At 45.2% G+C, this 22,359-nt stretch overlaps 1 protein-coding gene and 1 pseudogene across 4 annotated transcripts in view; one reads left to right on the top strand and one right to left on the bottom strand.

Annotated features, from left to right (window-relative positions):
* The window catches only part of TRAF3 (TNF receptor associated factor 3), a 116,281-nt gene that overhangs the window by 54,285 nt on the left and 39,637 nt on the right, over nucleotides 1-22,359 (bottom strand). The gene's annotated exons all lie outside the window — the stretch shown is intronic.
* Nucleotides 17,854-18,589, top strand: LOC113879388 (annotated as a pseudogene). Its single transcript, XR_003507310.1, has one exon. The product of XR_003507310.1 is annotated as a ferritin light chain pseudogene (transcript).

Raw genomic sequence — 22,359 nt, 5'->3', positions numbered from 1 at the left:
TTATCATGAAATACTACATATACATAGTAAAGCACAGGAAGCACGTATGTACAGTTTCATAAGGTTATTACACAAACAGAACTCCAACTACCACCCAGGCCACGGAATGGGGCACTGCTAGAATCCCCAAAAAGCTGGGTGCCTTTCTCTGATCCCTAGCCCTTTCCTTCCCCTGTAAGTATCAATCCCTCTAACTTACTGTGACCTTTCCTTTGCTTTTCTTTAGCTTATCTTTAGCTTTAGCTTTTCTTTAGCTTGTAGCTCTGGTCATTTATCTTTGCCAGCTCCTGACTTTTACACAGGCGTGATCACATAGTGTATATTCCTCTGTCTTGCTTTGGTTTTGCTCCGTTGTTGCTGCGGGCCCTGCTGTTTATTTTCACTGCTGTATATGATTCCATTCTGCGACACACCGTCGTTTACTTACCCACTCGGTTTCTGCTTTGGAGCCGACATAAGCACTCCTAAGATCTTTCTGGCACAGATTTCTTAAGCATTTGGGGATACATCCAGTGCATATATACATGCAAGAGCGACTGCCAGACTGTGAGGTAAGCGTATATTCAACTGCACTACACTTCCCAAAGCAGCTGTAGTAATTTACACCACAAGAAGGGCATGAGAGTTTCCACTGCTCAAGGTTTTCAAAACTTGTCAGACTCCTTAATTCTTGGTAACTGGATGGTTATGTCCTAGGGTCCTAAAAATTCTTTATCATGTAGAATTTTATAATTATTTTGACGAAAAACTCATTAGATTTTTCATCTGACAGCTGCTGCGAGATAGTATTTTAAAACCAAACACTCGTGCACTTTTCCAGGTGTCACCGCACTCCAATTTCTGACCAGTTGAAACCCCGCACTCTCGGTCCACCAGCTTCCAGAGACACTGGTTACAAATCCCAGGCACAAGGGGATGGTGTGTGTGTGTGTGTGTGGCTGGCCAGTAAGAGCATCCTACTACTGGCCAGAGCTGGTTCGTCTCTGTGAGCACACAAAACCCGAGTCAAAATTAACCAAGTCTTTTCTTCCTCCTCTGGGACTTACAGAGATTCCCCCTCTTTCCTGAAGAACTTGAACATGAGCACATGGGCGTCAAGAGGCTCTTTGAGAACAGAGCAAACAAGGAGGAAGACAGCAGGGGAAGGACCCAGCTGCAGCAGCCCTGCCTGGGGGTTCTTAATTAGGTGACCAATAAATCCCCCTTTGCTGGTAACAACTAAGGTCCAGGTACATCCCAAAGAGCCCGAACTGATATGATGAGTCACTATAAAACATGGGTGTTAATCTGCCCAGTAAGCCATATAGGTCAATTAAGGCAACACGTGTACATACACAACCTTAATATTTTTTCAATCACATTTTATAAATCAAAGTGGTTTATCACTCAAACTTGGACTATAGTTCTTGCCAAAAGGCAAGTTAACTCTGAATGTTTCTTTGGCAAGAGAATGAAAAATCAATAGCTGTAAAGTATTTGTCCTTGTCTGCTATAAACACACTAGTTATACCATCCCTACTGGATTTTAGTAACAAAGTTATGATAACCTCATAAAATAAACTAGGAAGTGTTCCCTGGTTTATTCTGAGGAAGTATTTGGGTAGAACTGGAATTATTTCTTCTTTGAAAGTCTGGTGGAATTTAACAATGAAGCCATCTGTGCCTAAAAATTTTAATTACTGATTCTGTTTTTTTTTTAGTGGTTACAGGAATTTTTTCTGTAGCTACTTTTAGAAAGTTACATTTTCCAAGGAATTTGTTTATCTCATCTAATTTTCAAATTTACTGACACGATGCTATTTCAAATCATGACTGTTGCTGAAGCTCCAACACTTTGGTCACCTGATGCAAAGAGCTGACTCACTGGAAAAGACCCTGATGCTTTCAGAAAGACGGAAGGCAAAAGGAGAAGGGGGTGGGCAGAGGATAAGATGGTTAGATGGCATCAATGACTCAATGGACATGAACAAACTCTGGCAGACAGTGGAGGACAGGGAGGCCTGGCATGCTGCAGTCCATGGGGTCGCAAGGAGTCGGACACAACTGAGCGACTGAACTTAACAGCAACGCTGTGCTGGGAGCTCAGAGTCTTAGCCACGAGACCAGCAGGGAGGTTCCCAGTCTTGGGCAATTTTTATAAATGTCTACACGTGCCTGAAAATAAAGTATACAATGCAGGTTTTGGATAGAATATTATTTACGTGTACATTAGGCCAAGGGTGTTGATCCTATGTAAATCATCTGTGCTTACAGGCTTTTTTTTTAATCTATCGATTAGTGAGACATGTACTGAAATCTCTACTATAAACTGTTGTTTGTTGTTCACTAAGTCAGGTCCAACTCTTTGAGATCCCATGAACTACAGCACACCATGTTCCCAGTCCTTCACTGTCTCCCAGAGTTTGCTCAAACTCATGTTCATTGAGTCAATGATGGCATCCAGCCACCTCATCCTCTGCCGCTGCCTTCTCCTACCCTCAGTCTTTCCTGGGATCAGGGTCTTTTCCAGAAAGTCGGCTCTTCACATTATGTGGCCAAAGTACTGGAGCTTCAGCTTCAGCATCTGTCCTTCCAATGAATATTCAGGGTTGATTTCCTTTAAGACGGACTGATTGGATCTCCTGGCAGTCCAAAGGACTCTCAAGAGTCTTCTCCAACACCACAGTTCAAAAGCATCAATTCTTTGGCGCTCAGCTTTCTTTACAGTCCCACTCTCACATCCATATGTGACTACTGGAAAAACCATAGCTCTGACTAGGATATTTGTTGGCAAAGTAATGTCTTTGCTTTTTAATACGCTGTCTAGGTTGGTCATAGCTTTCCTTTCAAGGAGTGTCTTTTAATTTCATGGCTGCAGTCACCATCTGCAGTGATTTTGGAGCCTCCCAAAATAAAGTCTGCCACTGTTAGCATTGATTCCCCATCTATTTGCCATGAAGGGATGGGACCACATGCCATGATCTTACTTTTTGAATGTTGAGTTTTAGGCCTACTTTTTCACTCTCCTTTTTCACTTTCTTCAAGAGGCTATTTAGAGTGGTTGTCATCTGCATATATGAGACTGTTAATATTTCTCCCAATAATTTTGATTTCAGCTTGTGATTCATTCAGCCCAGCATTCATTCACTCTGCAATATACAGCCCTGACGTACTCCTTTCCCAATCTGGAACCAGTCCATTGTTCCACGTCCAGTTCTAACTGTTGCTTCTTGTCCTGCATACAAGTTTCTTAGGAGGCAAGTAAGGTGGTCTGGTATTCCCATCTCTTGAAGACTTTTCCACAGTTTGTTGTAATCCACACAGTCAAAGGCTTTAGCATAGTCAATGAAGCAGAAATTTTTCTGGAATTCCCTCGCTTTTTCTATGGTCCAACAGATATTGGCAATTTGATCTCTGGTTCCTCTGCCTTTTCTAAAACCAGCTTGAACATCTGGAAATTCTCGGTTCATGTACTGCTGAAGGTTAGCTTGAAGGATTTTGAACATTACCTTATTTGCGTGTGAAATGAGCACAACTTTGCAGTAGTTTGAGCATTCTTTGGCATTGCCTTTCTTTGGGATTGGAATGAAAACTGACCTTTTCCAGTCCTGTGGCCACTGCTGAGTTTTCCAAATTTGCTGGCATATTGAATGCAGCACTTTCACAGCATCATCTTTTAGGATTTGAAATAACTCAGCTGGAATTCCATCACCTCACTAGCTTTGTTTACAGTAATGCTTCCTAAGGCCCACTTGACTTCACACTCCAGGATGTCTGGCTCTAGGTGAGTGATCACACCATCATGGTTATCTGGGCCATGAAGATCTTTTTCGTAAGTTCTTCTGTGTGTTCTTGCCACCTCTTGTTAATATCTTCTGCTTCTCTTAGGCCCTTACTGTTTCTGTCCTTTACTGTGCCCATCTTTGCATGAAATGTTCCCTTGGTATCTCTAGTTTTCTTGAAGAGATCTCTAGTCTTTCCCATTCTATTGTTTTCCTCTATTTCTTTGCACTGTTCACTTAGGAAGGTTTTCTTCTCTCTCCTTGCTATTCTTTGAGAACTCTGCATTCAGATGGTAAATCTTTCCCTTTCTCCTTTGCCTTTCGCTTCACTTCTTTTCTCAGCCATTTGTAAGGCTTCTTTAGACAACCATTTTGGTCACTGCCTCAGGCACTCTGAGTCTACCAGAGCTGCTGCTGCTGCTGCTGCTAAGTCGCTTCAGTCGTGTCGGACTCTGTGCGACCCCATAGACAGCAGCCCACCAGGCTCCCCCGTCCCTGGGATTCTCCAGGCAAGAACACTGGAGTGGGTTGCCATTTCCTTCTCCAGTGCATGAAAGTGAAAAGTGAAAGTGAAGTCGTTCAGTCATGTCTGACTCCTAGCGACCCCATGGACTGTAGCCTACCAGGCTCCTCCGTCCATGGGATTTTCCAGGCAAGAGTGCTGGAGTGGGGTGCCACTGCCTTCTCCTAACCCCTTGTACATGGTGCAGTTTTGGATGGAGTGTTACTTATATGTACATTAGACCAAGGGCATTGATCCTACATAAAACATCTGTGCTTACAGGATTTTTTTTTTTTTTTGCCTGCTTATTCTATCCATTACTGAGAAGTGCTGAAATCTCTACTGTAACTGTAAATTTGTCTATTCCCCCCCCAACCCGCCCGTACTTATGACAAGTCATATTATGGCTTACCCATAATATTATAGAATTATTATGACTTCCTTTTGAATTGAACCTTTTATCATTACAAACTGCAGCAGAGACTACATATTGACCAGGTTTTTCTCTTCTACCTCCTGGGCACAGCCTCCCCTGCAGTGAAATCTGGTTTACGACCTGGGCTCCGCCTAACAGGATGCAATCCTAATGTGCACCGCCCTGCCCTCCAGCCCAGCTGTGAACACCTGCCTGATTCACTCCTTCGGCCCCACACACAGGCGCCTGCAGAGTATTCCGGGCCTCAGGAGATGGCAGAGATGGGGGTGGGGAAGCAGCTAAATCCCCAAACGACCATCGAAAAAACATCTGCCAACCAGCACTATGTGTACTGAACTTCATGCAAGCAAGACATGAATTTGCTTAAACTACTGACTGCTTTGTTAACAGAGCCAGCTGCCAACTGTATTAAGTGAAATGACACTATCTCCAGAACTGCTTTTTGCTTTAAACTGTGTTTTCTCTGACACTACACAATCTTGCTGTTGGCTAGAGTTTGCAGTTTTGTTTTTTTCTTTTCTTTCAAATCTCTTAACCTTCATCCTTTAGGTGGGTCTCTTATAAACAAAATACAGTTGATTTTTTAAAAAACCTTATTTGATATCTTTTTCTTTTAATTCATTTCAGTTCAGTTGCTCAGTCATGTCCGACTCTCTGCAACCCCATGAACCACAGCACGCCAGGCCTCCCTGTCCATCACCAACTCCTGGAGTCTACCCAAACCCATGTCCATTGAGTCAGTGATGCCATCCAACCATCTCATCCTCTGTCGTCCCCTTCTCCTCCTGCCCTCAATCTTTCCCAGCATCAGGGTCTTTTCAAATGAGTCAGCTCTTCGCATGAGGTGGCCAAAGTACTGGAGTTTCAGCTTCAACATCAGTCCTTCCAATGAACACCCAGGACTGATCTCCTTTAGGATGGACTGGTTGGATCTCCTTGCGTCCAAGGGACTCTCAAGAGTCTTCTCCAACACCACAGTTCAAAAGCATCAATTCTTCGGCGCTCAGCTTTCTTCACAGTCCAACTCTCACATCCATACATGACCACTGGAAAAACCATAGCCTTGACTAGAAGGACCTTTGTTGGCAAAGAAATGTCTCTGCTTTTGAATATGCTATCTAGGTTGGTCATAACTTTCCTTGGAACATTTAATTCCATTTACCTTGGAAACAATTACTCACATTTAGGTTTAATTTTATTTTCTTTCTATTTGCTTCTTTTGGATTACTTGCTATCATTCTAGTCCCCCAGTAGTCTGCAAGTTACATACTGTTTCTACTCTTTAGTAATTGCATTAGAAATTCTAATGTACAGGTTCTTATCAAAGTCCAATGTTAACCAATACATTTACCTTTCTCTTGGACAGCAAGAGCCTTGAAACATTAACCCCATTTATCATAATTTCCAACTTAAATTTTACTGTTGTAGAATGTGTATGCATGCATGTGTATGTGCTCTTGTCATGATTAACGTTTTATGCAATTGATGCGATTACCCTGCCTTCCCTTCATGTTTCCCACACCCCCGTTTCTGGGCCTCACGCTCCCTTTTCTCCTTTTGGTCCATGACTGGGGTTACACTGATTGAGTTTCTAATGTTAAAACAACCTTTATTTCCTGAGATAAACTTTTCTTGATTATTATGTACTATGCTTTTTATATACTGCCTAGTTGGTTCTATTTGCCAACATTTACGGAGGATGTGCGTACGACAAACAGGGCTTGGTGGTTCTCCTTTCCATAATGGCGCTGCTTTTGCTTTCAGGGTAGTGCTGGCCTCACAGGAGACAGGAAGCGTTCCCTCCTCTTCTGTCTTCTGAAGAAGCTTTTGTCAGATTGGTACTCTTCTTTAGGTGTTTAGTAATTATCGGTGACGCTATTCGGACGTGGAGTATTCTTCAAGGCAAGGATTTTAACTACAAATTAAACTTCTTTAATATAGTTATGAAAGGTTATACACTTGCTCTTGAGTAAATTTGGTGGTTTATGTTTTTCAACGGGCTTGTTCATTTTATTGAGGCTGTCAAATTTATTAGCATATCATTATTCACAATACTCCTTATTACCCTTTCAAGGTCTACAGGATCTGTAACAATGTCCTCTTTTACATCCAACTAATCACAAGCTGGAATCAAGATTGCCAGGAGAAATATCAATAGCCTCAGATATGCAGATGACACCACCCTATGACAGAAAATGAAGAAGAACTAAAGAGCCTCTAAAGAGGAGAGTGAAAAAGTTGGCTTAAAGCTCAACATTCAGAAAACTAAGATCATGGCATCTGGTCCCATCACTTTATGGGAAATAGATGGGGAAACAGTGGAAACAGTGGCTGACTTTATTTTTCTGGGCTCCAAGATCACTGCAGATGGTGATTGCAGCCATGAAATTAAAAGACGCTTACTCCTTGGAAGGAAAGTTATGACCAACCTAGATAGCATATTCAAAAGCAGAGACATTACTTTGCCAACAAAGGTCTGTCTAGTCAAGGCTATGGTTTCTCCAGTAGTCATGTATGGATGTGAGAGTTGGACTGTGAAGAAAGCTGAGCACAGAAGAATTGATGCTTTTGAACTGTGGTGTTGGAGAAGACTCTTGAGAGTCCCTTGGACTGCAAGGAGATCCAACCGTTAGTCCATTCTAAAGGAGATTAGTCCTGAGTGTTCACTGGAAGGACTGATGCTGAAACTCCAATACTTTGGCCACTTCATGCGAAGAGTTGACTCATTGGAAAAGACTCTGATGCTGGGAGGGATTGGGGGCAGGAGGAGAAGGGGACGACAGAGGATGAGATGGCTGGATGGCATCACCGACTCAATGGACATTAGTTTGGGTAAACTCAGAACTGGTGATGGACAGGGAGGCCTGGCATGCTGTGATTCATGGGGTCGCAAAGAGTCGGAGACGACTGAGCAACTGAACTGAGCTCAGCTGGTAAAGAATCCGCCTGCAATGTAGGAGACCTGGGTTCAATCCCTGGGTTAGGAAGATGCCCTGGAGAAGGGAAAGGCTACCCACTCCAGTATTCTGGCTTGGAGAATTCCATGGACTATCCACAGGGTCTCAAAGAGTTGGACATGACTGAGAGAATTGCTTTCACTTTCAACGGCAATTAATGTTTTTTTCCCCCCCACAGACAAGAGATCTTTCTGGATGAAATATGCATCTTTAACTTATCAGTTTACCTTCAAATGATACCACTGAGACACAGTGACTGCACTTCCCTTCTTCGCTCCCAGACTCTGTGCTAATATTGTCATTCCTTCCCTCTACAAGTATTGTAAGTTCCAAAATACATTGTTAATTTTGCTTTAAATAGTCTAAAACAAAAAAGATTCAAGTGTGAATATTCACCAATCCATGGACTATTCCCAATTCTTTTCATTCCTTTGGGTACAATCTCCATCTGCTATCATCTTCCTTCTACTTGATCTTCCTTTAAAATTTCTTGTAGTGCACTTCTGCTGGCAATAAATTCTTCCAGCATTTCTTGGTCCAGAAATTTTTATTTCACTTTCGTTTTGAAAGATATTTTCACTGGGTACAGAATGATAAACTAACAGCTTTCTTCCTTTTGGTACTTTAAACACGGCAGTTGTCTGCTGGCTGGCAACCGGTTCTGATCAGAAGTCACTGACCTGATTTTTGTTCCTCTGACTTTTTTCTCTTCATCACTGATTTTTCAGTAACTGGACTGTGTGGACCTTGGTATGATTTTGTTTACTCTATCTGGAGTTTGTGAGCTTCACGGTTTGCAATCTTCATCAAATGTCGACATCTTTCAGCCACTACTTCTTCAAATACTGTTTCCATTGCTTCCTCTTCTTCTGGAACTCCAGTTACGTGGATCTTAAATCCATTGATTTTGCCCCACAGGTCACTAATGCTGTCACCGTGTTCAGTCTTCCTTATTCTTTGCACCATATTTTGGATAATTTCTATTGCCATGTCTTGAGGTTCACTGATCTCTTCTTCTGTACTGCCAATTTGCTATTAGTCTCTGTGTTTTTCACCTCTAAAGTCCTAGTTCAGTCTTTCTCATATCTGTCACTCATGCTCATCTTCCTCATGAACGTGTACAACTTATTTATATCAGTTATTTTAATGTCCTTGTCTGCTAATCTCACAGCTTTCTACTGACTGATTTTCCTCCTGGTTACTATCATATTTTCTTGCTTCTTTGCATGCCTGGTAATTTTTATTAGATGCTGGACACTGAAACGTTTTTACATTGTTGGGTGCTGGATTTTACCATATCATTGTAAGTACAGCTGGGGCTTTATTCTGGAAATGCAGTTAAGTTACCCGGAATCAGTTAAGGCAGGTGTGTAGTGGTCTTTTAGTCCTGGTCTAATTCAGCCCCATTACTGCAGTGATACCCTTCTGATGCCCTAAACCGAAGAGCTGTTCTGAATCCACCCTCACAAAGATTAAAAACCACCCTTGCAAGGGCCTGCCGCACCCCCGGGGGTGGTGGGAACACAGACCGTCTCAGCTCGTGTGGTGTCCACTCCTTTCCGGGGCTTCTCTTCCCGGTTTTGAGGTGCTTTCTCTGGTGATTGTGTAGACCAACACTCAGCCCAAATCTTGGAGGTGGGGGTCCTTCTGCAGACCCCTGGGTTTCCCTAAGTAGCTCTCTACTCTCTTATACTTTGCCCCTCAAATTCTAGCTGCCTGTCCTCCCCAAACTCTGATCTGTTTTGTCACTTCAGTAAGGCTAGGGGGCTCTGTTTCGTTTCTCTGCCCCTGACCTGTAACGCAGAAACTGTCTCTAGACCAGAACTGGCAAACTATAGTCTGAGGATTAAATGCAACTTGCTACTGTTTTTATAAATAAAGTTTTATTGGAACACATCCATGGCCGCTCATTTACATACTTGGTATGAAAGCAGCCACGAACAATACCAGAGTTGAATGGGGGTGTGATAGGGACCACCTGGTCTGCAAAGCCTGGAGATTCACTAACCAGCCCTTTATTTCAAAAAGTCTGTTTACTCCTAGCGCTAGAGAATAACCTAGAATACTTACAGGGCTCATTCCACTTGTTTCCCTTATTTCAGGAAACACAATCCTAACCTTCCTGTTAACCAATGTCTGAAAACTATTGTTCTATACGCTGTGTCCGGTTTTCAAGTTTGTTAAGATGAAAGTCAGGTTTGGGGCCAGGGTGAGGTTAGTGAAGCACTTTCCTCAGGTACAAATTTTCAGGGAGTGACAAAAAACTCAGTAATAGGGGTAAAATCAAAATTAATGCAAAAAATCTATGTGAAGCAAAATATCAAAATTTTAAATAAGGATAGTATCAGTAATAGTGTGGAGCCAAGCCATACTGGAGCTGAAGCAAAAGGAAAAATTAATACTGACCCTGTCTTTATTTAAAATTTGACTTTTTTCCAACATGGATTATTTTTTTTTGCATCAAATTTGATTTTCTCAAAGTATTGCATTAAAATGTTACCGATCTCAATTACTGAGTTTTCTGGGGCATCCTGAAATTCGGCACCTGAGGCCAGTGACTCACTCTCCTTAGCCCTCCTGCTGTGTCCAACTCTTTCCGACCCCATGGACATAGCCCACCAGGCTCCTCTGTCCATGGGATTCTTCAGGCAAGAATACTGGAGCAGGTTGCCATGCCCTCCTCCAGGGGATCTTCCCAACCCAGGGATCAAACCAGCGTCTCTTACATTGCCGAAATGGCCAAGTGGGTTCTTTACTGCTTAGCACCACCTGGGAAGCCCCCAGCCCAATCCCGGTGGACAGTAAACCCGGTGTCTGTTATTCCATCAAAGGGGGAATGGATGACTCCAGGAACAAGTCTCTTGCCAAGCAGAATCATACTAATGTGTTACAACTACAAGGGTTTCAATGTTTTCTTTCTCAGAAAATGCTGCAATGTGAAGAGCCATTCTGCTCTAATTACTTCTATCTGCAACTGCAGTCTTCTGTGAACAGTTCCCATACGTATCCATGTTGTAGACAGGAACACAGTGTAAGAATATAAACACTTACCATTAAATAATATATATGCACACAGACAATGGGACTATAAAACAATACCGTAATTATGTAACATCTAGTCAACACATCTGCATTATGACACATAACAAGAACACCATCCACAGCAAGTGCTACCGAGTCAATGTATTGACTGGTGAAAGCAGGAGTCCAGCTCTGAACACACGAATCCAACTCAAAGCAAATCAACCAGCAAAGTCCCTGTCCTGGTGCTGTAGGAGCACCGTCTTCGGAAGCCAGCCAGCTCATTTCCCAAGTATCCCCCGCTCCCGCTCCTCTATGGCGAATGGAGCAGAAGAGCACTGCGCAAACTGAAGACGCCCATCCACGCGCCAGGTACAGAGCTGCTACACAGAGTCCAGTTTCTGCATATGATCTATTTTATTTTCTAAGGCACAGGTGCAAAAACATGCCTGCAAGTGTGATGACCAAAAAGAGCATTTTTCTTTTCAAAAGATTTGTTTGGAGTAGTTGCTTTACAATGTGGTGTTAAGTTTCTACCGTACAGAAAAGTGACTCAGCTAGATCCTCTCCTTTATGTACATCTAACCTCTTCGCTCCGGATTTCCTTTCCATTCAGGCCACCACAGCGCACTGAGAGTTCCCTGTGCTACCCAGCAGGTTCTCGCCAGCTCCCTATTAGTCTCTCAGGCGTAGTACCAACAGTGTGTGCGCGTCAGTGCCCGTCTCCCGGGCCCTGCCATCCCTTCCCCCTTGGTATCCATTCGTCTGTGCCCTCTACATCTAAGTCTCTATTTCTGCTTGGTAAGTAAGATTGTTTACACCAGCTTTTTTCAGATTCCACACATATGTGTGAATAAATGACATCTGTTTTTTTCTTTCTGACTTACGTCACTCTGTACGACAATGACTGTCTCTAGGTCCATCTATGTCTATAAATGACCCAATTTTGTTCTTTTTTGTGGCTGAGAAATATTCCATTGTGTATTGTGTGTATATACATACACACACACACCCCCACATCCTCTTTATCCGCTGCTCTGTTGATGGACATTTAGGGTGTTTCCATATCCTGGTTATTATAAACAGTGCTGCAGTGAATATTAAGGCTCGTGTATCTTTTTGAACTATGGTTTGTTCGTTTTTTCTGGGTATGTGTCCTCCAAAAGAGTTTCTTTTCTTAATTTAAAACATTATGCCAGCAACAACTATGGATCTAGAGATGATTACACTACGTGAGGTAAGTCAGACAAAGACAAATATATGGTTTTACTTATATGTGGAATCTAATTTTAAGAAAAAGATACAAATGAACTTACCTACAAAATAGAAGCAGACTTACAGATCCTGAAAACAAACTATGGTTCCCAAAGGGGAGACGTGGCGGGGAAGGATACACTAGGAGCTGAGGATGGACGTGGGCCCACTCCTCCATGTGACTCGGGCGACCAAGGACCCGCTGAACAGCACAGGGGACGCTGCTCAGCCTTCTGTGACAATCTACACGGAAAAGGAATAAATTCGTGTACACGTGTCACTGAGTCACTTTGCTGTACACTTGAAACTGACCCAGCACTGGAAGTCAACTCTACTCCAATAAAATCAAGGTATTTTTGAAAATATTATGGTGTTAAATTTGGTGAAGAAACAAAAAACTATGAAAGGAAAGGTTTTAATTTTTGTGAAGAAACAGTCTAGAACTCATGAAACTCAAATACATGTAACAACACAATGCACACTCATGAAGTGCTTCACACCCTGCTCTCCCCGTGTGTCCTGACCTGGCCTGAGGCCAGTTACCCCCCAGCGTGCTCACGTGCAAGCCTGACCAGCAGACCCCGCCCGGCGGAGACCCAGCCCCGCGCACCACGAGGGGGCTCACCGCACCCCCGCCCGCCGTGCCCCCTCTCTCGCACCCTCCACTGTCCTGGCAGACGCTTCATCCTCAGGATTACATTCAAGGGCCTTGAAATCTAACTCTTCACACTAATTCTCAGTTTTTCACTAGCTTTAGGGCTGGGACCACGGTCCCTGTAGTCTCCCCCAGGTGCCAGGCACACAGGGCAAGCCCTTGACTTCCGTGGAACGAGACTCCTCTTAACGAAGGTGGATTAGACCCGCGTCTTTCTGCCATCCTTCCCTCCCAGGGAGAGTGACCCTCGGCGCACCCTGGTCTGCACCACGAGGACGCCAGTCGCACCTGACGGTGGGCCTCCTGAAGACACAGCCGTGTCCCCTGCAGGCTTGCATCCTCAGCACTTGCAATGCGCCCACCACACTGGACACACTCAATACATATTGCAGCTTCTATTTTAACAGTTATTATTAACTCAACCTTGCAGCTCTTCGTTTACTCCTCACAACTCTACAAATACCTTTCGCCTTCCCACCTCCGTTATGGAGATGAAGACACAGAAACAAAGATTCAGGAACTTCGCAACATCACCCACGAGCAAGTGAGGGGCGCTGTCTGCCCCCGGGACCTCTCTTCTTCACCTGCGTGTCTATCACTGGATGGTGGTTGACTCAGGTTGTCGTGGGAATCCATACAGATTTATGCCGGAAAATCCGATTTGCTATTTGCACACTCAAATTATCTGTAAAAGGTAATACAGTCCAAATTCCTCCTTGGTCTACTGAGGAACTAAAAGAATGACATTTAGCAACCTGTCCAAAGTTCAGAGTCACCAGGACTAAAGCCTGGCGTCAAGGACCAGTGCTCCCTCCGTGCGAGCTTGCCATCATGGCTCTTCAAGAAGCAAAACACACACCTCAAAACTCCCGAGACGCCAGTAATACCTAATGGAAGCATTTGCGCTTTTTAAAACCAAGCATCTTTCTTCACTGTTTAGAATGTCAGCACTGACATCCCTGGGTTTATTTATTCCCTTACGACTAACATATGGCATTCACGACCAGATGGACTTGAAAAAGCACCTTTAGCTGCACCAAGCCAGGCTAGTTCTGACTTCAAGGAAGATGCTGAGACCTTGGTGAGGCTAAAATGAATTTTCTCACATCATTTAAATAATTGTTTGCTTGGTTTCCAGCTACTTTAATATGAGAACTGAATAGAATTGCTTTGCTTACTTTTGAAAACCATTATCCAAATAGACTTGAACGAGGAGGAGGAAAAGAGCTAGCTAAGAGTAAAACGACTACCCCACGCTGCTGGGTAACAGAGCTGGTGAGAACTGCCCTTGGGTGCAACAAGCCACGGTCTGGCACTAAGAGGCAATGGTGAGTTTGGTTTTGTCTCTGACATTGTCGTAAGTTTCTCTGAAGTCTTCTTACTCCCCTGAAATGGTGAATGAACACCCATTACCACTCCATACTCACTTTAGTCTTAAAATATACGCCTGAAATATTTTTATACAGTCATGTTGAAAATTTATGATATCAATATTTAGTGTAGTATTTTTGTGATCACTTTGAATTTAATATTCTTCACGGTACATAAAGCCTCTAGAATAAACGTACTTCCTAATCAAATGTGACCCCTGTTGCTAAGATTGCTAGGCCCCCCAGTGCAAAGTTTCTGAAGTGGCACCTGCCTGTTCACATCATTTTAACTTAGATCTATACAAAAATGTGAAACTTTGTCAAGTCACCCTGAAATTTTCACCTAATCGGTCTTTCAAACAAACCCCATTCTGCAATGTTGGCTTTTGCTTAATAGAGTTATGATTCACTCAGTGAATTTAAATAGAGGTTTACGCAACATCAAATCTCTTAGGTTTTCCCCCAAATTAATATTTTGAACACAAAATACTCTGTCAACACTTTTTATATGAATAAAATACTTACATTAATAAAATTTTCCATCAGAATAACATGAAAATAAATCCTTATTTGCAGGTTAGAGCAGTGCCATCAGCGACGCCAGGACAGACAGGACCCGGCCAGCCAAGCACGCCCTGACGGAGGGCAGGGAGCACACCCGTCCACACTGGGGCCCCAGAGCGCTGGCTCCGTGCCCTGCACCCAGCCCCCGAGGCCCAGGTGGTCCAGGGCAGGTGGGGCAAAGGCAGGCCTGTGCGACCCCAGGGGCCATTCTCACAGGTGCCTGATAAGATATTCTTGAATGACTTGTCCCTTCCCACCATCTGGCACCTGTCATGAGAAAAATGAAGGAGAATTTCCTGTAAAGTATCGAAAGTACGAGGACAGGTTTTACTAGTTTCTCAAAACTACGTCATCCTCCTAAAGAATCTTTATTGCTGAACTGGAAGGATCCCTCCACCTCCGTCCCCCTACAATCCACTGGTCCACTTAGATGAAGAAGAACCTGAGAGAGAGCAAAGGAGGGAAGAACCCACACAGAGTCGTCTATTCCTAGTGGTTTCCACGTTCTTGGAGGAGGAAGAAAATAGAACTATTCAATGACTTGAAAAAATAGGAAGCTAGTAATGGAAAAAAGAGTTCTTGGCTGAATCAGAAAATACTTGAAAACCTCCAAGACAGCCCCACAGAGGCAAGATGGGTACAGATCACAACCACCTCCCCGGGAATCCCGGGCATCCAAGTGCCCAGGGCGGCGCAGGCCCAGCACAGGAGCAGGGGGAGGCAGCAGAGGGCCTGCTTCCCAGAGCTGCCTGCCCGGGGGGAGTGGACTCGAGCAACACGAAACCCGCCCAAGGGAGGCACGCCTCATCCAAAGGAGCAGAAGAAATCAACGATTTCCGAAATTCTCAAAGGGGCTCATGCTGAACATCAACTCAGTTTCTGGTTTTATAGGGAAAAAAAAAAATCCCATGATAATCCTAGGGCATCAAACATTTTGCTATACTTCTGCTTGATTTTGATGAGTGTGTGTATGTATATATAATGAGCGTATATATATTTATACATACAGTAAGTGTATAACACATACATAAACATATACACTAACATATATTTAGCACAAGGATGTAAGTACATATACAAATATAATAATATACTATATTAACAAACATTAGTGCTTGATAAATACTAATAAATATTAACTGAAAGAGTGGGTTGCTGGCCAGAGCTTAGAAAATATGTTCATTGAAAAGATATTTTTCGGGAATTTCCTGGCAGTCCAGCGGTTAGGACTCTGTGCTTTCACTCCTGAGGGCCCAGATTCAAATCCCTGGTTAGAAACTACGATCCCACAAGCCATGCTGCATGTGCAAAAAAAAAAGAAAGATACTTTTTTTCTCACATTCTTTTGCAAGGGACAAACTAAAACCTTCAAAGTAATTCACTTTCATGCATTAAATTACATTCAAAAGTACATTATTAAAGGTGATACAGGAGCTGTTGTCAACAACTCATTAACAGAAGCCTTGTTCTAAATTAATATCATCAACAGAACTTCTAGTGGCGCAAATCTGAATGTAGAAAACAAATGTGTTGCAACAAGCCACACTACTCCTGGTGATGAGTGACAAAGCCGCCCAGCGCGATTCTCCAAGTCCGAGGCAGAACAAAAAGGAAAGCCATGTGCTATGAACTGTGGGTTTGGACTTGAGGTTCCAGGCTAAGATCCCAATACCCTGGGCAACAAGACCTATGGCTGGGGGTGCGGGCGAAGCTCACCCCGGGAGGGGGATGGAAGCCCAGAGGCCAGGGCTCAGACACGCCCCTCTGCACCCTGGGGTGGGTTTCAGTGAAACAGACGGCTGGGGGGAAAGACAGAACGAAATCCTTTCCTGAGGTTTTAACATTTCACAATCGAAGTCTCAATCCCCCAGAGTATCAAAGGTGTGTCTTCAGGGCGTGGCAAACCCAAGCCCCATCCTGACTAACCCTTCCTCTGTAAGCTGGGAGTTCAGGGACACAGTTAGGGTGCAACAGTGGAGCCTCTCAGGAGACAGGAGTCACCTCGTTTCAGATGTCCTGCCGCCGAGCACAGGCTACCAGGGAAGCGTGTGAAAGGGGTACTTGTGCTGACAAGCATCTGAAGACCCCTGTGAAATGACCCTAATCAATGAATCTGCCTGTGAAACACCATTTTGTAACATGAAGGGAGCTTCCCATGTGGCTCAGAGGTTGGGAAGAGCCCTTGGAGGAAGACACGGCAACCCACTCCAGTATTTTCGCCTGGGAAATTCCATGGGCACAGGAGCTTGGCAGGCTACAGTCCACGGGGCCGCATAGAGTCGGACAAGACTGAGCAACTGAGCACGCACACATCTCAATAAGCACGGCCTGAGGACCTACTAGGTCCCAGATGCACAGCACCACAGCTTAACACAATGCACACGAATGCTAATCTTCCGCTTGTATTTGTCTGCTGAATAAATTAGGTTAAGAGTCTGATTATCATTTTGAGGTGATAAAATTGCGCTGGATGAACAACTGGGAATATACAGAAAACTACTGAACTGTGCGCTAGACGAGGGTAGAGCTTACATTATGCAAATTATCTCCCAAAAGCTGTTATTAAAATTTTTTCTATAGCAAATTATTTTTTTAAAAAACAGTAATTTCTTAATTTTTTTACATCTAAAATGGCAACCCACTCCAGTGTTCTTGCCTGGAGAATCCCAGGGACGGGGGAGCCTGGTGGGCTGCCATCTATGGTGTCGCACAGAGTCGGACACGACTGAAGCGACTTAGCAGCAGCAGCAGCAGCATGTAATAAAATGCCGTTATCTAACACTGGTGAATGGAAACACTAAGGACTGCCGTAACTAGGCTTCTAAGTCATATCCAACTCTTTGTGACCCACGGGCTGCAGCGCACCAGGCTCCTCTGTCCTCTACTACCTCCTGGAGTTTGCTCAAACTCATGTCCAGTGAGTCGGTGATGTTATCTAATCATCTCGTCCTCTGCTGTCCCCACCACCTTCTCCTCCTGCCCTAATCATTCTCAGCACCAGGGTTTTTTCCAATTAGCTAGCTCTTCATATCATGTGGCCAAAGTATTAGAGCTTCAGCATCAGTTCTTCCAATGGATATTTGGGGTTGATTTCCTTTAGGATTGACTAGTTTGACTTCCTTGCTGTCCAAGGGACTCTCAAGAATCTTCTCCAGCACCACAGTTTAAAAGCATCAGAAGTGCGCTCGGCGGCCCCGCGGATCTGTCTCTTGCTTCAGCAGTGTTTGGACGGAACAGACCCAGGGACTCCCCTTGCTCCAGCCTCCGACCTCCCCCCAACCCTTTTTCCAGTCGCAACCTTCGGAGTCAGCCACTCAGCTGTCCGCGATCACTGGGACGAGCCACCATTTTTTAACTCCTTATTATTACCGACCAATCATGAGCTCCCAGATTCGTCAGAATTATTCTACCGAGGTGGAGGCGGCCATCAACCGCCTGGTTAACATGCAACTGCGGGCCTCCTGCACCTACCTCTCTCTGGGCTTCTATTTCGACGGCGACGATGTGGCCCTGGAGGGTGTGGGTCACTTTTTTCACGAACTGGCCAAGGAGAAGCGCGAGGGCGCGGAGCGTCTCTTGAAACTGCAAAACCAGCGTGGCGGCTGCGCCCTCTTCCTGGACGTGCAAAAGCCATCTCAAGATGAGTGGGGTAAAACCCAGGACACTATGGAGGCCGCCCTTCTCGTAAAGAAGAACCTGAATCAAGCCCTGTTGGATCTGCATGGCCTGGCTTCTGCCCGCGGAGACCCCCACATCTGTGACTTCCTGGAGAACCACTTCCTAGATGAGGAAGTGAAACTCATCAAGAAGATGGGTGACCACCTGACCAACCTCCGCAGGCTGGCTGGTCCCCAGGCTGGGTTGGGCGAGTATCTCTTCGAAAGGCTCACCCTCAAGCACGACTAGGAGCTTCTGGAGACCAGTGGCCAATGAAGAACCCACCTAACATCAGGGCTGCCTGAAGCCCCTCTCTGCAGCTACTAGGCAGCTTTTTTAACACCCTGGAGCCCTCTCTCAAGCCTTGGACCATATGGAAACAATAAAGCTTTTTGCAGCATAAAAAATAAAATAAAATAAAAGCATCAATTCTTTGGGCTCAGCCTTCTTTACGGTCCAACTCTCACATCCATACATGACTACTGGAAAAACTATAGCTTTGACTTTATGGATCTTTGTCAGCAGAGTGATGTCTCTGCTTTTTAATGTGCTATCTAGGTTTGTCACAGCTTTCCTTCCAGGGAGCAAATGCCTTTTAATTTCATGGCTGCAGTCACCTTCCACAGTGATTGTAGAGCCCGAGAAAAGAAAATCTGTCACTGCCTCCACTTTTTCCCTTTCTATTTGCCATGAAGTGACAGGATCAGATGCCATGATCTTAGTTTTTGAATGCTGAGTTTTAAGCCAGCCTTTTCACCCTTCTCTTTCACCTTCACCAAGAGGCTATTTAGTTTCTCTTTACTTTCTGTCATTACAGTGGTTATCATCTGCATATCTAAGGTTGATACTTCTCCCAGCAATCTTGATTCCAGCTTGGGATTCAGTCAGCCTGGTATTTCTCATGATGTACTCTACATATAAAATAAATAAGTAGGGTTACAATATCCAGCATTGTCATACTCCTTTCCCAATTTTGAGACAGTCTGTTGTTCCATGTCTGGTTCAAACTGCTGCTTCTTGATCCACATACAGTTTTCTCAGGAGGCAAGTAAGGCAGTGTAGTATTCCCATATCTTTAAGAATTTTCCAGTTTGTTGTGATCCACACAGTCAAAGGCTTTAGCATAGTCAATGAAGCAGAAGCAGATATTTTTCTGGAATTTGCTTGCTGTCTCTATGATCCAACGGATGTTGGCAATTTGATTTCTGGTTCCTCTGCTTTTCCTAAATCCAGCTTGAACATCTGGAAGTTCCAGCTTCATGTACTGCTGAAGACTAGCTTGAAGGATTTTGAACATTACCTTATTTGCATGTGAAATGAACGCAATTGTGCAGTAGTTTGAACATTCTTTGGCATTGTTCTTTGGGACTGGAATGAAAACTGACCTTTTCCAGTCCTGTGGCCACTGCTGAGTTTTTCAAATTTGCTGGCATATTAAGTACAGCACTTCGACAGCATCATCTTTTAGGATTTAAAATAGCTGGGCTGGAATCCCACCACCCCCACTCGCTCTGTTTGTTGTGAAGCTTCCCAAGGACCACTTGACTTGGCACTCTAGGACGTCCGGCTCTGGGTGAGTGATCACACCATCCTGGTTATCCAGGTCATTAAGACCTTTTTTTGTACAGTTCTTCTGTGTATTCTTGCCACCTCTTCTTAATATCTTCTGCTTCTGTAGGTCCATACCATTTCTGTCCTTTATTCTGCCCATCCTTGCATGAAATATTCCCTTGATATCTGCAATTTTCTTGAAGAGATCTCTAGTCTTTCCAATTCTATTGTTTTCCTCTATTACTTTGCATTGTTCACTTAAGAAGACTTTCTTATCTCTCCTTGCTATTTTCTGGAACTCTGCATTCAGTTGGGAATATCTTCTTCTCCTTTGCCTCTCGCTTTTCTTTCCTCAGCTATTTGTAAAGCTTCCTCAGACTATCGCTTTGCCCTGTTGCATGTCTTTTTCTTGAGGATGGTTTTGGTCACCACCTCCTGTACAAAGTTACAAACCTCCATCCATAGTTCTTCAGGCACTCTGTCTATTAGATCTAATCCCTTGAATCTATTCACACCTCCACTGCATAATCGTAAGGGATTTGATAAATCACCCCAAACAGAGTGGCCTAAACCTCCACCTGCCTCAGCCTCTGTGGGCTGCAGATCTGGACTGGGCACAGCTCTGCTCCATGGTGTCTGGGGTCTTGGCTGAGAAGCAAGAAGAGTAGAACGCAGAGTCACCTGCCAGTCACTGGCAGAAACACCTACCAGTGTTTCTCGCCTGCCGGGAGGCTGCTGACTGGGGCCTCAGGATGACTCGTTTAGGGCCTTGCCACATGCTCTTCCTGCAAGAGCTGGCTGACCTTCACAGCACGGTGCTGGCTTTCCCCACAGCAAGTGTCCTCAAAGAGAAGCCAGGCGAAAACTGGACCGTGTTTTTAAGATCTAGCTTGGAAGTCACACAGCATCACTTCTGCCACACCAGCGGGTGAGGTGGGTCACACGCCTGGCCCCGGGGTCACAGAGAAGGAGCAGAGACTTGCCTCCTGGCCAAGTCCCATAGTGAGGCCATCTGCAGGACGGGAGGCGCCACTGGGGCCACTGAGGAGAACAGAGTCTGTAATGCAATCTCAATCTTCCGGAAGACCAGCAAATTAAAAGTCTGGGTTGGTGGGCTCCCCTGGCGGTCCACTGGTTAAGACTCCGAGCCTCTAGTGCAGGGGGCGTGGCTTTGCTCCCTGTTCCGGGAGCTAAGACCTCGCATGCCAGGTGAGGTGACCAAAATCTTTTTTTAAAAAATCTGGGTTACCCAGCATTTAACATGACGATGATGTGTCAGTCGCTCAGTCACGTCCGACTCTTTACGACCCCATGGACTGTAGCCCGCCAGGCTCCTCTGTCCATGGGATTCTCCAGGCAGGAATACAGGAGTGTGTTGCCATTCCCTTCTCCAGGGAATCTTCCTGACCCAGGGATCAAACCCAGGCCTCCTGCATTGCAGGCAGGTTCTTTACCATCTGAGCCACCAGGACCCCATCAAGTTGTACTTTACACCTCGTGAGTGAACCTCTTATTACCCGTAACAAGGTGTAACTTTGAGGCTGCACCCAATATTGCTAGGTTGCTCTGCCCCAGTGAACACAGTATTGTGACCCTGAGTCAACAGGTGATGATTCAGCTTCACCCCCGGTGACCACTGGGCAGCGAGCTTCTCTGGAAAACACCTCAGACAGGCGAAAGTGCCGCTGTGGAGGCAGAATCATCTGGGCCCACAGGCCGCACGCCCCACGCACAGGGCACTAACCTCTCAGGATGGCACGTGGCCTGGGGGCAGAGCTGTGCCCTCCTCCACCCCACCCCTGAAGTCTCCAGCACACCGTGCTCACTGAATGGCGGAGGAAAGAAGGAGGGGAAGGCAGGAATATTCACAACTGTGAATTAGAGAGCACTACTCCAGTCCCTACCGTCGGTCTCTTTGGATAAAAAGGAAAGCAGAAATCGGCGGCCTGAGAGCACGCCTCTACTGTCAGGAAAGGACCCTCGGGAGGAGGCCGGGCAGGCTCTGGTCCCCGAGCTGGCTGTGACCTGCCCTGGGACCCTGACCAAGCGGCCTGACTTGTCTGGGCCTCAGTCTCCTCCCTGCGAGATGAAGGACTGTCAGATGATGACTGTGGGCGGCACACCGAGTGGCACGAGCCTGGAGGCCGAGTCTTCTTCAGGATTAAAGTTTAAACTGTACGGTCTGCACGTCTGTGAACAGCGAGAAGGAGGGTGAAGTGTCCTCCGGGAACCCGAGGGCTCTCTCAGGAGCCGTCCTTGCCCCGGGGTTGCCTCAGACCTCAGCCCTCCGGGCAGCAGGCTGTCTAGACTCCCTTTACAAAATAAAAGCAAACAGGTATTTCAGTCCCATGCAGTCAAGACATCAGTACAGTTTCAATGCACAGGGGAACTGATTTTCTAACAAACAGACTGCACACATTTCCAATGAAGATAGATACTAGGCCTTTGCTTATTATTTTCACAAGTTCAGCATTTTGAACGCACGTCTTTCTAACCAGGGCCTCCCTCTCCAAAACCAACCTCTTGGACCTCCTGGAAGCAGAAGCAGACAGGGCCGCCTCCCTGGAGCCAGGCGCTCCGGGTGCCCCGCAGTGTCGCTGGAGAGATCCTCAGGTGGACGGAGCTTGGCAG

This window comes from Bos indicus x Bos taurus, chromosome 21 (assembly GCF_003369695.1).
Source record: "Bos indicus x Bos taurus breed Angus x Brahman F1 hybrid chromosome 21, Bos_hybrid_MaternalHap_v2.0, whole genome shotgun sequence".
In the NCBI taxonomy this organism is placed as follows: Eukaryota; Metazoa; Chordata; class Mammalia; order Artiodactyla; family Bovidae; genus Bos; species Bos indicus x Bos taurus.
This window is presented reverse-complemented; position numbering and strand designations above follow the sequence as displayed.